Source organism: Drosophila elegans, unplaced genomic scaffold (genome assembly GCF_018152505.1).
Source record: "Drosophila elegans isolate 14027-0461.03 unplaced genomic scaffold, ASM1815250v1 contig_149, whole genome shotgun sequence".
In the NCBI taxonomy this organism is placed as follows: Eukaryota; Metazoa; Arthropoda; class Insecta; order Diptera; family Drosophilidae; genus Drosophila; species Drosophila elegans.
Window position 1 is genome coordinate 17,922,970 of NW_024545513.1, and position 16,896 is coordinate 17,939,865.

At 38.9% G+C, this 16,896-nt stretch overlaps 1 protein-coding gene and 1 non-coding gene across 3 annotated transcripts in view; both read right to left on the reverse strand.

Moving 5' to 3' along the window:
- Nucleotides 1-16,896, reverse strand: part of LOC108144163 (loricrin) — an 84,329-nt gene that overhangs the window by 11,336 nt on the left and 56,097 nt on the right. The window lies entirely within an intron of this gene.
- On the reverse strand, nucleotides 16,813-16,886 carry Trnai-aau. The gene has a single exon. It is a non-coding gene; the product is annotated as a tRNA-Ile (tRNA).

Consider the following 16,896-nt stretch of genomic DNA (forward strand, 5'->3'; position numbering starts at 1 on the left):
GCCAGCCCACCGCTCTTTCATTCCTTCATTCATTACTTCCAATTCATTTCAAAAACTTATCCCAGTCCCTGGGAAATTCCACAGTTTGCCCTTTTGGCCTGCCAAAATAGGTGCAAAAAAAGTTGGTCGCTTTTTATCTGCAGTTGTTGCAGCGGCCAACTGACAAACTGACAACCATTTGTCATTAGCCAAAGGCGGTGGAGGCGTGTCCAGCCATATGCTTTTACACTTAGATAAAAACTAAGCCGCGAGGAATACATTCATATGATTCTTGAGGGATGAATATTTCCTATCCAGTAAAAGGCAAATATACTTTTATTTAAATAGGCAAAAGTTTTTTAAATTTCAGAAAAAAATATATATTTATCGGTATAATTTTACAATATTTTTATTGAAAAATTTGCTAAGTTTTTTTAACATACCGTTTCTCCTCAGCTTGCAAAAACATATTCAAACTTAATTCTCAAAATTCTGCATTTTATTTTACTCTGAGTGTAGCATTTAAACAAAAAAATATCTAGCCACCGAGGGTGACTTTAATTAGCGAACCCACGTCGGGCTTGCTGATTTTTCAAAATATTTCGGTTCGGCTGGCGCATTTCTGGCTTATTAAATTCCGTCAGCTAACTACAAAAAAGTGGCAAAGCGAACAAAAAAAAATATAGAAAAATAGGAGGGCGACAAAACGTCAAAAAGGTATCCCATTCCGTCCCGTTCCCTGGAAAAAATGTCAATTTGTGGCCAGAGCAGGCTCCGGGCCAGCAACGAATCACAAAAAGGCAGGCAACACAAATATAAAAAAAAAAAAAACGAAATGCGATGGAAAAAAAAAATAACGGAAGAAGGAAAATCTTTGTAAGGCAGTTAATTAAAAACTTCACATAAAGAGCCAAAAGTGGGCGGGCGTGGGTCGATAGGGGGGCGTGGCATGTGTGCTAGGAAAAGCGTCGACAAAAGAAAAGCTGCCAAAGAGTTTCCGACTGCAGCCATAATTAAAAAAGTCTGGAGCCAAAATTGAAACCCATATTGAGAGCGGTTCAATGGGGCGTATGCGTGATTTGGGCCCCACAACGCTTACGCATTCAATTAGGTTACAAATTACTGGCCCCGAACAATCGAATGATGTATGGGCAGCAGCAAAATGATGGCCTCGCATTTCTTGGCACTCGCCATTTTTTATTTTATTTTTATTTCGCAGCGTGAGAGCAACGGCATGTGGCGCTCCGCTGGAGAATCGTGCACTGCAAGAAATGAGCAACGAAATGGATTATCGATTTGGCACTAGCAGAAAATTGAAATCACCTTCATTAATATATGAATTTCTTAGAAATCTTTGCAATTGAACTTGTTTCTCACTATTTCAGTAGAAAACTATCAAGATATCTGCATAAAGTTATTAAGTGTATAATATTTTAAAAGTTGCATATTTAGCCAACGTTAATAATTTTTCTCTGCTTAAAATATTTGTACATTTAAGGTAAGCTTACAATATCGTTAACATGATACATTTAGACAACTTAAAAAACGTGGAGCTTAATTTTTATTTTTGTCGAAGTAATTAAATACATCAATACCTTTATAAATTGCGCAAATAGTTAAAAACCAATTTAACGAAAACTTTCAATGATTTTATTTGCTTCATAAATCAAAATGTTTTCGTTTTGTTTGAGGGTAAATGGATATACATGATAAAGCTGTGTGACTAGTGACAATTTTTAATATACGTTTTTCTTGTTTGTCATGAAATTAATAAAGTATAAATATAAATTATTTGGTTTATTTTGCTCAGTATGTCAGGTGCCATAGAGCCATGATGATGATGATTGATTTCGTTAATTTAGTTGAGCAGCTGAGCTCGTGGCAGGCCATGAAAAATGCATGACACTCAGCAATGGGTGGTGTTTGGTGGTGCGGTGGGTGGTTCAGTAGGTGGTGTTTGGTCACAGGCTACTGCGATTGAGTTAATCTAATGACCGAAAAGGGGAAAGCGAAGTGGTGGTGGAGCAGCAGCTGCTCCTGGACTTTCCATCTCCGAACGGCTGGCCATTGAAAACTGCTGAAAGGCACCACTCACATGAGTAGTTTTCAGGGGTCAAATGTAAGCGAACCATTCGCCCAACTGAATGGTATCAGATACCCATGCGATTTGGGCAAGGACTTAGGGTTAACGCTTTGTTTGCTCACGTAATCGGAGAACCTTATTCCATTTAATCGGATATCAATGAATTTGTGTTTAATGCGTTTAAGACAAGGAGTTTGGCTTTACTTTATTTACTTCAAAAAAATTACCTTGTGTGAATTGGTTAAAAAAGTAACAATTGAATGTTAGCTCTTAGAGCTCAATCAGCTTTATTTGTGTTATTTAAAAACCCCTTTTATTCTTTACATCTTAGAAAAAAATTTTTTTACATGGTTACTTAATTTATTTTTGCCAGCAAAACAAAAAGTTCTTTATCACATTAAAATCTTCTTAAATCTACTTCTTTTAATTATCAGAAAATTCTTTATTTATTGTTGTAAATCTTTGGAAATTAGTATTAAAATCAGCAATAAATCAACTCAAAGACTTTAGGTCTCTGCAAACCACTTTTGCAAGCAATAACTGTAGTTAGAACCACTTCGTTGACTTTTTGCAGACAATCACTGGCTGATTACTGGCCCAAAAGAGTTGTCACACAACATAATGAATCGGAGGGCCGAAAGTTGGGGCGCCAGCATCCCCGATGTGGCCCATTGTTTCGCCACTATCCACTACTATCCGCGCTTTATTTTTCGATCAACTTGAGGAAACTTTTGGAGGACTCTCCAGTCGCTCGCGCTCCATCGACTGGCAATGAGTGGGCTTGGGATTCGGTTGGGAAAACTATCAAGTGGGCGGGGCTGCCTTGTTGCTTGCTCGCTCGCTTAACCCTCGAGTGCCCCGGGGGGGTTGGGCTGTGGGTTACTCAAAGCGGCCTGGGGGCGGAAATGAATGTTATTTATTTATGTCGCTGCGGCATGGTTGTTGGCGCTGTTATTTGTTGTACTTATTAGCAGTACATAAGGATAACTATCAGCCGGCGGCGGGTGCACTTCTACCCAGCAAAGTTTCCCTGGTAATAAAGTTTGCCTCAGCCTCTACTTCTATAGTACTTCTGCCTCGGCTTCAGTTTCAGCTTCAGCTTCAGCTTCGGCTGGAGTCATGTAAATTTCCCTTTAAGCTATAAAATGCACAGCAACTGGACTCGCTTCTCCCCTGGTCTTGTTTTGTAATCATTTCATTTCTTAGTCAAAGCAGCCAAGGCGGAAGTTATTATTTGCTAGGCAACTGCATAACTGCTAAAAGTACAGACACGCAAAATGAAGAAAGGAATGGCAAGAACTAAGGGCGAGGGGACGACAGGACGAAGGACGAGGAATAAAAACAATTTCTGAGCTGGCGACGCGTTGTAAACGAAGGCAGCAAAGTAAAGTTTAAATTGCAGTTGGGCGATAGTTTTAAATTATGTGACCAGCTCTTACTCTCTTGAAGCGCTTCAACATCTTCAACATTCTTTTCTCGCCTAATTGCTGTCCCTGGAAAATCACACACCCGCCCACTCGAAGCACTTTAGCCACCCGCATTGCGTATACGCCGCGTATATCGATGAAGTGTAGAGTGTTTGGCAGGAGATGCAACCAAATCCGGTGATTTGAGGAGTCGCCTGGCCCTGTGCTAAATGGAAAATCCACAAGCCCCAAAGAGTCCACTGAGCTGAGGCAGATGAGCTGGAAATGGAGCCGCAGTTGTCCTCCAACAAACCAACTCCTCGAGGCTCTACATTCGAGAACGGCACACTGGCGCAAATATTAGGTACTCGAAATTAGGCATAGAATTCAAATTCTAAGCCAAGGATAACAGGGTTTGTTTATTTTATTTTTTTGTAAACTTTATATACAATTATTGGCTTTCTTAACTATGCTATACTCATTCCAAAAAAAAAAAACGTTTTAAATATGAATTTGACTATTTTCAATTCGATTATAATGTCTTTTTTACTAAGAGCTTATTATTATCAAACCAATTGGTGTATTACTATATATTGCATTAGGAATACCTGTCATATTATATATAGTATGTAGGGTTAAATGTTTTTTGATAGATTTGCCAACTTTAGAGCGGTTTTTCCCTGAGTGCTCGTCCTGCTGGTTATCCTGGTTATCCTGGTGGTTTCTGGGGGTATGTTTATTGAACACTGAATCCGGGGATCTCCGGATCCTTTTACCCAGCCAACAAGTTGCCGCTGTAATCCACTTAAGTCGTTGCCATAGCTGCCCATGCTGCCAATGTTGCTGCCGTGCTGCTGATGTTGCTGCCGTGCCGTTGGTGTTGCTGCTGCTGCTATTGTTGCTGCTGTTGCTGTTGCTGTTGTGCATCGACATTCCAGATGCTGGGCCGCCGACTCTTTTGTGCACCGGAAAGGCAAGGCAGAGGGGGTGGGGGGCGTGGCATTGCGATTTGCATAATGCCAACGGACGGGTTGGGTGGCAGGGTGTGCCAGTGGCAGTGGCAGTGGCAGGGCCAAGTGCACAAAAGCGGAGGAATACGAGCACTTGAGTGCCGGAGAAAGGCCGAAGGAGCAAGGATAAAGGACCAAGGACCAAGGACCCGGACAATGGGCAATGGCCTACGGCACAATCCCCTGTTAACCCCTTGCTTGGCTGTTTATATTTTATGGCATTTTATTTACTAATAAAGTCCTTATGAAGTCAATGCCAAGGACCCCGCTACGAATCCGGGCATAAATCATGCAGGCGAAACTCCATGCCGATCATCAACTCATTTCGTTGCGTAATTGAAATCCTTTGACAGTCTCAAGCTGATTTAATTTATCGCCGCAATTTCCAATTTAATTGAAACTGAAAATTGAAATCGGAAATATTTATGCCCAACCCCAAGCCCCGTGCCGAAATCGCGCTCAAAATTTAATCAAGCGCCAAAATGCGAGCCAAAACTAAACAAAGTGCCAGTCAAAGGGAACGTACACACACACAAACATATATATTTAATGTATATATGTATATGTATGCACATATAAGTATATGAATGGCTGGCACGAGTGTGCGTGCGTATTAGCCGGGGTAGTAGCAAAATTAATTAAGTTGAGAAAATGTCAACGCTGCTGCTTTTGGCTTGACAACGCTGCTTACCAACCCGTTGCCGTCCCTCTTGAATATTCCCCCCATATACCCCCATACCTTTCTACCTTTGAATACCCTTAACAATGGAGCGTATATCCCCACCGATCTTTTCACGTGCCAAACAAGACTGCATTAATTTTTTTTTATAAAATTCCGGTTAAAGCAGGACTATTATGTGCGAGCTAATATTCAGTTGGTTTTTACTGAATAGAACGGTATTTGCGGATTACCTTAATTTAAGTTTTCATTTATACATATTTGATGGAAATATTCCTATTTCAAAAACCATTATATATTCAAAAAAGAATAAAACGACATTCGATTTTGTGTAAAATCATATTTCAAAGATTTCAAAACGATTTTTATAAGAACTGAATATTTCATAAAATCATATTTTTTTGAAATCATATTTAAGATTTATGGCCTTATACACAAATATATTGCTTTCAATTAAATATCGGAAATAAGCAATAATAAGAATATATATAAATCCGAAGTCAATTCATAAGTTATTTAAAAATAAATCAAAAGAATTAAGGTATTATTTAAGCTTTCAATCGTTAAAATCACGTATCTTGTTTATTAATAGATTTAAAGTTTTTTAGCTTTGATACTTTAATTAACCAATTTATTTAGAAATAACACTAAGAAATCATTCTTTTATTAAATCCGCATTGGTAAAAGAAAAGATTTATAAATGTTACAATAATATTTTAAAAGGAACAACATTTTATTTTTGATTTAGAAATTAGGTTTTTCTTTTTGTACCTATAATAAAGGGTATTCGCCGTTCTATTCCCGCCACTAACTCCGCAGCAAATTGACTTTTCGTTCTGCTTGTTCCCATTTTCCGTTTCGTCGCAGCCATTTTGTGCAGCTGCCTGCATTTTGGGCACGTGTGTGTGCGTCCGCTTCTTCCTCCTTTTATCCTTCAGCCTTTCTCCATTTTTAATATTTTTGCTTTTGTTAAGTTACCCACACGGTCTCTTACATGTGTGCACACATATTCCCACACCTGCTGATTTAATAACGCGTCGTTGCAGAAATTTGCGGTTTGAATAGCTGCTAACTTTATTTTATGATAAGTTTATAATGCCCATGCCCTCACCACATATATATAATATATATACATATATATGTGTATATGTACATGTATGTATGTACATATTGTACAAATATATAGAGTTGTGGTGGGAATGGGAATTGCAGCTGAGGCATACAAAGCGAAAAATCAAATCATAAAGGCAAAGCCCCTGTGGCAGCAGCCACGCTCGTAAAATTTGTTAAAATTGCACTAAAATGCAGTTCCCGCAGCGGCAAAGGAAATCGCATTAGATATTTGTTTGCCCGCGCCCACGCCCACGTGGCGTATGAGTGACGCGGCAGGAGAAGCAGCAAAAGCGACAGCCAAGGAAGCACCCTTGTCTAAACTTTCTAATTTTCCTTCACTTTTTTTTGTTTTTGTGTTTTCGGCAAACTTCTCTGGATTTTCGTGAGTAGGGATCCGCTTTCGTCGACTACACAAACAGCAAGTAAAAATTTTCAATTTCCCATGCAAAACTGCCGCACAGCTCGATAGTCACGCACACACACAGGCGGAAGAAAACGTGGCCAAGGAGAGGGGCGGGGCACCAGGACATCAGGACATCGGAAAATCGGGGTACGGGGGTTTGGGGGAAAAATGAAAATGATGATGTCGCCCACGGACCTGCCCCCCGGAACTGATTCTATTTGCCCGATAGGCGACAAAAAGTCAAATTGTGGCAGCCAATTAACAGCAGCCATCCCCCCTGGGAACGGGTATGGGTTAAGGGGCAGGGGCATGGGCAGGGGCAAGGGAGGGTTAAGGCAACAGGGGGGTGGCCAAGAAAAGAACGCCACCAAACAAGTCAAACAGAAACGGGCAAAGTGTGCAAAGGGTTCGTGGCAGGAGGCAAATACATGACCCAGGATCAGGACGCAAGGGTTAAAGCCCACAAGCCGTGACGCAAAAACAGACAATACTTAAATGAATTCGGTTCAGCACAGTTAATAAATTGCCTTAAAAATTGTTATATTTAAAGAAAATAAATATTCAGAATATTTATTCTGAAATTTTTATTGAACTTTAACAAACGTAATGTCAACATTCTTGGATATTTGCAAGTACCTCATTGATATATGAATTATACCTATATATTGATTTACATGTACTTAGCTTTTTCATAAAACAATTTTAATCTTACAAGAAAATAATAATATTGGTTTTAGTTAACTTACATTTTGAAAGTAGGTCACTTAAAACAAATTTCTCTTACGGATTCTCGAATTTTCCTTACCTGAAAATAAATAAAAATATTTACAATTTATAGCAAAGCAGTTACACAAATTCCATATATAAAACATTTATTTAGTTAAATGATTGTTAAAATGGAGATATAATAAGTAAAATATGACAATATCCTTTATATATTTATAGATTTCATTCAAAACTTTAAGTCGGCTACTTAATCTTCCCAGTTTCAAGAATTTTTGTAAATGCCTTAAAAAACATTGAATACTATTCCCACTAATGTCCTTTTGTTAAGGGGTTTCCCAACTGATTTCCCCATTTTCCGCCGGACATTGGACCACAGCTCCTCAAGACGTGTGCGTGTTTCTCTGTGTGTGTTTTGGGTGGCCCCTGTGATATGGACGTGCCTGCGTCCAAGTCTTTCGTCATGCCGAGATGAGCTCGTTTATAAAGTTGACAAAAGGCGTTCCCCAGTTCCGATAATCATCTGACAGTTTTTGCGCTATCAGCGACAAGACACACAGAGTGCGCGAGGGAGATGGCAGGAGCCAAACAAAGAAAGGAGACGGGGCTAGCACGCGGGAAAGAGATGCGGCGACTAGCCCATGTTAGAGCCGCTTTCCTGTTGAACACTTTTGCTTTTGTCAGCATTGCGGACAAGATACAAAATTTCCCATTGCCAAAGATGACTAAGGGAAAATCTCTCGGCAAAAAAAAAAGGATAGGATATGAAAATAGGAAAGGCGGAAGGATGGGAAAAGAAAAAAGGGCTAGGGGATATGGAAATGGGAGTGAAAATGGAAATGGGAATTGAAATGGAAATGGAAATGGAAATGGAGGAGAAGTAGTTCTAGCCCTAGGGGACGCTGACCCGCTAATGAGCCGCCAAAGTATAAAAACTGCGACAAGGGTCGTACGCCAGCGCCGCCCCGCCACGCCACGCCCCCTTTTCGGGGGAAATGGGCGCAAGGCCAGGCCAACAACAAAGCCAAGAAGCAGCGGCAGCAAAAAACTATTCCTGCAGCTCATTAAAAAGCCAAAGGGTTGAAAAAGTGAGGGCTGGCGCCACAATGCAATATGCAAAACAAAGCACAACAATAACAACAACAGCAAATTGAAACTAGGCTGCCGCAGAAAGAGACAGCCATAGCGGTGAGCGAGTGAGACGCCACTGCTGGAGAAAGTGAGCAAAGTTTAACAATTGAAATTGAAATTAGTTGGCGAGCGTAAAAATTAGTTGTGCGCCAATTAAACGAAAGTCTATTAAATTGCTGCTGCAGCTTCTGCTGGGGTAAATATTTTGCTGAGACTATTAATTAGATGACAGTAGGCAATAAAATATGGGCTTATGCGTTTTACAAAAATTTTCAAGGAAAAATCCTGCTGAAACACTTGACTTGATTAATTGAATTTGTTGGCAAAAAAAAAATAGAAAGTGTTGTAGGAATTTCTTCTTGAAATGTGACTAAATGTGACCCAAGAATACAAAACTGACTGTTCTACACAGCTGTCAACCTAGGATATCGTTTTCCATCACTTTCTGTCTGTTTTCAAACAAATAACTTTTGTTTCAATTTTTCAATTTAATAAGGGACAATTTTTTTCGAAAAAAAATACAAATTTAGATTTGAATGCGAACTGATCGGAAACAGCTTGTGACCTAAATAACCGATCCACAAGACTTTTAGTCTGAATAATAAAAACTGGTTGCTGTTTCTCATTTTCGTATGCAAAAATGGAAACAAAGTTATCAAGTTTAAGTGCCAAGTGATTGGGAACTTTATACCAAGATTCAGAGGGAATTTAATTTTAAATGCCAACTTTTATTTGCATTGTCTTCTTTTCAAGATCAAGAATTAAATAAAAATGTTTGATTTAAAATGCCAATCGACTGGGAATTTAATTAAAATCCTTATAAGCTATGAAAACTCAAATTTGTATTTTATTATTATTTCCTTGCTTAGAACTGTAAGCTATATTGATTAAAAATATTTTTTATGCTTTATAAATAAATATGCTTTATATTTATTTATGCTTTATAAATAAATACTTTATAAATGAGTAATGTGTGTGTTGCAAAAGATCAAGACTTCAGTGGGGCTTCATTTGACACTCGTGAATATTAAAGGGAATAACTTTTAATATTTAAATGAATAAAGAAATGCTTTCCTTGGCTGATACGAAATTCTATGCATATATGCTCCATTTGCACATTTTTCTTAATGGGTCAGCGCCCCGCGGGGTCCCTTCCCGCCCATATAATGTCCTGTCAGTGACAGTTGTCAAGGGGCTGCCTGATTAAGAACTTAGTTAAATGGAAACCCTGCTAAAAAAAAAAAAATAGAGAGAATAACAACAACAAATGGAAGCGGAGCAAAGAGCAAAGAATTTAATTTGCACAAAATGGCACACACAGAGACAAAGTAAATATATATATATGTATATAAATGTGAAGGGGAACGGAGGAAGGATGGGGAAAGTATTCCTAAAAAGAGCAGCGAATTTCGCCTTTTGAGCTTGGCATCATATATCTTTCAGTCAACAGCAGGCAGTCCACAGTTGGTTTGTCACACAAAAGGACAGCTCCAGCCCGCCCCAAAAACTTGAGGCTTGGGTCGCCCCCATCTCTCCGATTTGGAGTCCTTCGTCGTCCTGCGACAGCGTTGCAATTAAATGAAGGCAACGCACAAAAGTATGCAATGCAAATGGTGCACACTGCGAAACGAGCTAAAAATTAAACAGAGAGTCCAATTTAAACAGGGAAAACAGGATGCGGAGACGACAGGATGTTCCTGATTTAAACGCGTGTTTTAAAACTCATTTCAAGGCTCACCTGGCTGCAAAATACTCTGCACTCTGGTGTTACCATTATTTAATGTGATTATTATCACGCCTTTAAGTAATCAAACTACCATTAAAGTTTATATTAATATTAATAATTAATATATTAATTGTTGATATTCAACACATAAATGTATAATAAAGACGAACTTAAAAACCAAGGAACTTTATAAATTTACCACTTTTCAGAAGCATTTTATTGCTTACTTTTGGTTTAGCCGAATAAAGTTTTTATATCTGATTTGTTTTTTTTTCGCTGCAAGTCAAACGGAATAAATATAAAATATTTTCACGGCTCACTCTGAAGGCCATAAAAACATTTTCGAAATCTATAAAGATTTTAGGAACAGCCCCGCTAGAGGGAGACTAAGGACCAAGGAGTAACGACTTAAAAGGGGGCGTGATGGGGGCTGGCAAGTTAGAGTGAGTGGGTTGCACACGTGCAGACATAAAAGCGGTCATACCTGAGCTACGTGCACTCAACACCTGCCCAAAGCCTCTTCAAATCTGGCTGCTGCTTCACCCCTCTGAAGACCCTCGGCCGCCGTCCCTGCCTCATCCCCTGCCCCTGTCCCTGTCCCTGCCCCTGCCCCTGCCCCTGCCACTCACCCACTGAATTGGCGAGTGTGTGGCAATTGCAATTGAAAGTGATAATTTCATTGCATCATGCACAAAGGAAGGGAGCACTGGGAGGACTGGGTTAAGAGACACATGGCGAGAGATCCACCCGCATTCGGATTCGCATCCCATCCCCGATTCAACACCCACTCCGCTGTTATCAGGGCACGTCCATGGCCAGTTACACACACTCACACACTGAATTCACATGCCCAGACTTACAGGAAAACTTACATATATTGCTGCATGCTTACACTGCCAGAAATAATTAAACAGTAATTCAGAAATATTTCTATTAGCTTTAAATAGCAACCAAATGCTGTATCAATGTTTATTGGTGGTCTCCTTAAAAAATCCAAATATATGAAGACATTTACTTTGGAATGTATAATAAAAAACAAGCTAACGAATAAATAAAGTTGACATTAGTTAGGAATATGTTATTTTTCCACAATTAAACTAAATGTAAAAAATCTTACATTTTTAGCATAGGTTACAATTTTATTCTTAAAGGTCTCTTGACGTTCGTTTACTAATTCCAATTAATAGAAATATAATTTTGAGTAATAGACAATGAGAATGATTTTTCTCAGCTTCCCTACAATTCTAATAATTATCAGTTTTCTGTCAGTGTAAATGCATAGCGGGCATGACAGTTGAGCACAAATCAGGTTAAACACACGACAAGGAGTGGGCGGTGGATGTGGGAGCGTGGATTGAAGGGAAATGCAAACCAAAGCCAAACCAATTGGGTCATAATTGCTTTACGGGCGCCAAACGCAAATGAGTCGTAAGCAGAAGGATGCAGGACGAAGGACGAAGGACGAAGGACGAAGGACCCTGCTGCCAGGAGGAGTCTGGCATCTGGATCAGGACAAGATTGGGGTAAGATTCGAATTGAGAGGGAGTTAGTGGTTGGGCGACTTCGTCACGCTCCATGTGGAACGATTGTCGAGTGAGGGCAAACTCTGTCGATTTGCATTCAGAACCATTCAGACTTATCGCTCGGGCTATGTCCCCCGGATGATGGAGACCACATAAATCTAATTATCAATTGGCAAAAGCACTGGGCTATTATCCAAGTGCAGTGTCTCAAGTGGGCCCATCGAGTATTTACGGAAATATAAATTGTACCAGTCAGTAAACACAAAAAAATACAAATTTTAAAATTAAAATTAACTTAAATATTTAATATTGGATTAAAAATAATACATTTATGTCTTTATATAATAGCTATATATTCTATTATATATCCGTACGTAAGATCACTTTAAATTATGTATCACCAACAGCCTATTCATTGGTCTTTGAAAGTTATTTTTATTTTTTATTATTTCTTATTTTTTATTATTTTTTTTTTATTAGTTTAAAATTTTTACATTTATATTAAGATGGTATATATTATGAAACATAAGAAAATAACTATTTTAGAGGCAATTCAAATATAAATTTGAACATTGAGTATTATTATATATTATTATTATTTATTGAATAATAAATAAAGTTCAAACATTGTAAACAACATTTTAGCTAAAAGAACTAATGATTAATTTGTACCGTCACCCAATTAAGCCTTTGCGTAATATTTTATTAACCGAAATTAACCTAGAAATTCTGCTCGTATGAATTTTACGCCATTTTCCAGAGGCTCTTTAACCCACTCAGTGCAATTTTCAATACGTTAACCGCACTCATCATTAGTCCAACTGAGTTATTCATTCAAATCATTCATTCAGCGAGTGCAAATATTTGCAAGCTTTTATCGTGAGGGAAAGGGCAGAAAAAACAGGAGAAAAAAGGGAGGAAAAAAGGGAGAAAAACAAGGAAAACGGAAACAAATCAAAAAGGAAACAAGTAAAAATGATTGCGGCTCCTGTGGCGTCGTCATCGTTAATTTGTTATTTGATGTGCGCTCTAAGCACACATAACCGGAGTCCCAGCGCTTAAGTTCGGCCCCCCGCCCCCTCGAAAACCCCCCTGCCGCAGCCACTGGGGCGCACTCAGTCATTTGCTGAAGCCAGTGACGAAGGACGAAGGACGACGACAAACGTCAACGACGCACTTAATGAGCCCCGTGCGGCCAACATGTTAATCCATTCCGGACTGAACGAAACACACTGCCAGAAATTCGGAGCAACCATAAAAAAGTAAGAATATTTCAGAAAACTAATCCTCCTCCTAAAATGTGTTTCGTTTTAAAAGCGCTTTAAATCGTAAAGTTATTATTTTTAAATTTAAAAGCTAGTAGAAAAATCTTTATGAATATTCCAAGCACTAATATCTTAATGCCAATTTGATAGCAGTACTTTTCCTTAGCAATTTTAAGATTAATAAACCTCGTTGCTCAACAACAAAACAGTGTATGAAAAATCATGGACATTTGATGCTTATGCTCCTGATTTGATCAGAATATTTTTGTTAAGTGCATCGACTCCGGACTATGGACTCCGGAACCCGGATCCCGGACCAACGGACCCGGCTTCAGGCGTCGTCATTCAACACGATTGCCCCCATCAGCCACCCACACAACCCACCGGAAAAATCCCATCGCATTTGTTTCGTGAGCGCATACGAATGCATTTTTGTGTTTTAATTGCCCCCCGGCTGTGTTAAATCCCCGAGCGAATTTAGCAGCAGTTTTTTCTTACATTTTTCACGCTCATTTATCGGATGGTGATGTAGGGGGTGGTGGTGGTGGTGGTGGTGGTGTCGGTGGTGCATGGTGTTTGGTGGGTCAGAAGTGGAGGAGCATAAATCAAGAAGCTGACGAGGCGTCAATGGCAGGCGGCGACGTTCAGTCCAGTTGCCACTTCATAGCCGCTGGCTGCTTTTCTTTCGTTTTCTTTGACCTGCCAGCAATAAACCACCCATTATGCACCACCCACTTTGCTACTCCTGTTTACACTTGCAATAACTTAACGATGGAGTAAAGTCGCAAAAGAAAATTATAAATTAATAAGAGGCAAAAGTTCCGTTTTTTGCAAGGACTTGGCTATAATTGAGCACTTTTTCTGTAACATTAATAAATACCCAGGAATGGAAGCACACAAAAACAAAAAAAAATAAAACCATTGCCTTAATTTGGAAATTATTTTTTCAACCATGAAATAAGAGGGGAAAAAAATGAAAGCAAACTAAATGAATTTGCATGGAAATCATATTAAAATGACACTATTTTGTTAGAGAATATTATATAGGGTTTTGTTTTTTATTTATATACATTGTAACAACTTCATAAGAAGCAAGTCTAATGAACTCTGACAGCATTTGGGATTTTCAAAACTTTGCACTGTTAGTTTATAAAATAAGTTTGTTTTAAATGCAGTTATATTTATAGTGTATAGTCCCATGCCAAATAACTAAGCAAATTGTGGAGTATGTGAAGTAAAAATTAGAAACATGAAAGTTTTTAAGTATAATTGAGTTGTTTTTTGTTGGGAGGCTAGAAAAAGTTAAGTCCTGTGGGCGGTGTGTGAGTGTTTCAGCAACAGAAACAGAAGCGAAAAAAGCTGAGCTATTGCGACCAGGCCAACGATAACGGCGGCAGTAACACAGTGGGCCAAAACTGGCCACTGGCCAGTGGCTATGGGCCATCAGACATCGGGCATCAGACATCGTGTCCAATGGGGACTGGACGATACAGACTAGAGACTAGAGGCTGGAGACTAGAGACTAGAGACTAGAGACCAGGGGCCATGTCCACGATGTCGTTGTCGTTGTCGTCATGGCCCTGTTAGATCGCTCTTTGGGGTAAAATAAATTACCATAATTTAAGCGTAATTCAGTGCCAGTGGCAGCAAAAACTGTGGACCGTTTGGCGGGGGCGGTTCCCTTCGGCTGAAACAGGATCTGGAGTTATGGGTGGGCGGCCGACTTTGTCGTTATGTCGTCTTCTTGGCTAAGTGGACATGAAACATGCACGACCAGCTATGATTTGTTAGTGGCCATAAGTGCGAGTGTGTGCGGCTATTCCGCCATACATTGTTTTTCTATTTTTAGCCCTCCAGAAAGGGCATATGCAATTGGTCAATTGATTTATGCAGCATATACGTATAATCCAAGGGGATTCTTTGAAACTTTCAGCTCGCTCAATATTTTTTTCCATATTTCCCTTCCATAGAGCCTTTACAAAGAGTTAAAAGTTAAATCTAACTTAATTGAATAAGCTTTGATAATTGAATACTTAAATTGTAATGCTGTTCATCATCAATAAATATTGAAGTTCGCAGTAAGTTTTTTCATACCAATTTATAATTGCAGTAATGTGAAGGTTAAAATATTTGTTAAAATATATGTAAGAAAATAATCTTTAATAATAAAACTTAAAGCTTATTTAATTATTTTTACAAACTAAGTAAAAACTATGTTTTATAAAACATAGGAAATAGGAAATAAACAGGTCCATTTATAAGACTTCGTTAAAGTATCCGAGTAAAACCCTAATTACAATGAACCATTTTCGTATATTGTCTCAACACTTGAGGAATTTTGCGGTAAGTTGACCTATCTTAATTATTTATAACAAGTGGCGAAAGACAAGTAAAATAATGTTGTGTAACAAGGAAATTAATTCACATCCATGCAGATTGTTATCATAAAATAACTGCCCATATATTAGAGCATTTTCTGGTCGTTTGTGTGAAAATCCCCATGGGATTTCGGCCAGAACAAATGTCCGAGCGTGTTTCAGTTAAGCTTTTTGATAAACTGCCCCCTGCCATGGCTGTCTTTAGAGGTTCTCAAACGTTTACGGCTGCCATTTTTTTGCTGTTTTCCTCCATTTTTCGGGGAACATAGGACCAGCAGACCGAAACCAGCCAGACAGCGGGGGGTGGGGGAAGGGGCCTTGACAATCGGTGGGGCTGTGGGGCAACCCGGACGAGTACAAGGCTAATAAAGTTCAATAGCCAAGGCGACGCCTGCTAAATGTGCGCACAGCTCATTTGATGCACATTATCGTGGGGTTCGGTTCGGTTTGCTTTTTTCCAACGACTTTTCATTTTGAATGTTTGCCAAAAAAAAAAAATAAAAATAAAGAGAAGTAGATGGGGGGGTGCGGGGGAAATGGGAAATGAAAACATTTACAGGGCAGAGTTCCCACTGACCTGTCCCCTCTTTATGGCCAAAGAAAATATGCTCATGTTGTTCTCGAGCGTCGACGATGGCGCCTCCTACAAATTGGTAGCCATGAATCGAGTCAAATGAATTGAAGGGAATTGCAAGGATTCAAAGGGTATCGATGGAGAACGGCAGAGAAGGGTTTCGAAGCGAAGGATATGGTGAAGGTATTATTGAATGGATGGGAAATGGCATGGAATCGACTATGAATCGAATTGAATCAAATGAAATGTAGCCGAATGAAAGAAAAACGAATGAATGAAGTACCGAAACGGGAAGATGCCTCTGGCCAGAAGGCCAATCATTCCGATGATGAGGCTGCTGATTATGATGGGGATGCTGATGAGGCCGATGATTTGGCCTGCTCTCAATGTATTGTGCTTGCAATAGAGCTCAATCATCCATTTTGTAACATCCTTTTTGCAACTTAACTACTTTTAAGGTTATATTTTCACAAACAAAATCAATTATTGTTTATTTTCTATAGTTTAGGTTGCTTTTGAATAAACTCAAGGTAAAATATTTGTCATTGCTCAGATAAATACTTCTTTAGCAAACATAATCGATCGAGTCATAGCCTATCACTCAACATTCTTTAAAATCTTTAATTTATTAAAACTTTTTGTAATACCCAAAAGATTTTTTAAGGAATTTTAAAACTTACACAATTAAAAGCAGTTCTCACTTTAAACAGTTAGTATTCGTTATATTTATCAAATAGATCAATATATATAGATTATTCTTATAAACAAACAATCAACAGGCCAGTAAAAATATAATTTATGAGAAAAAGGTGGTTTGGTTGGCCCATGAGGGGATCGAACCCGCGACCTTCGCGTTATTAGCACGACGCTCTAACCAACTGAGCTAATGGGCCGCTGATCCAT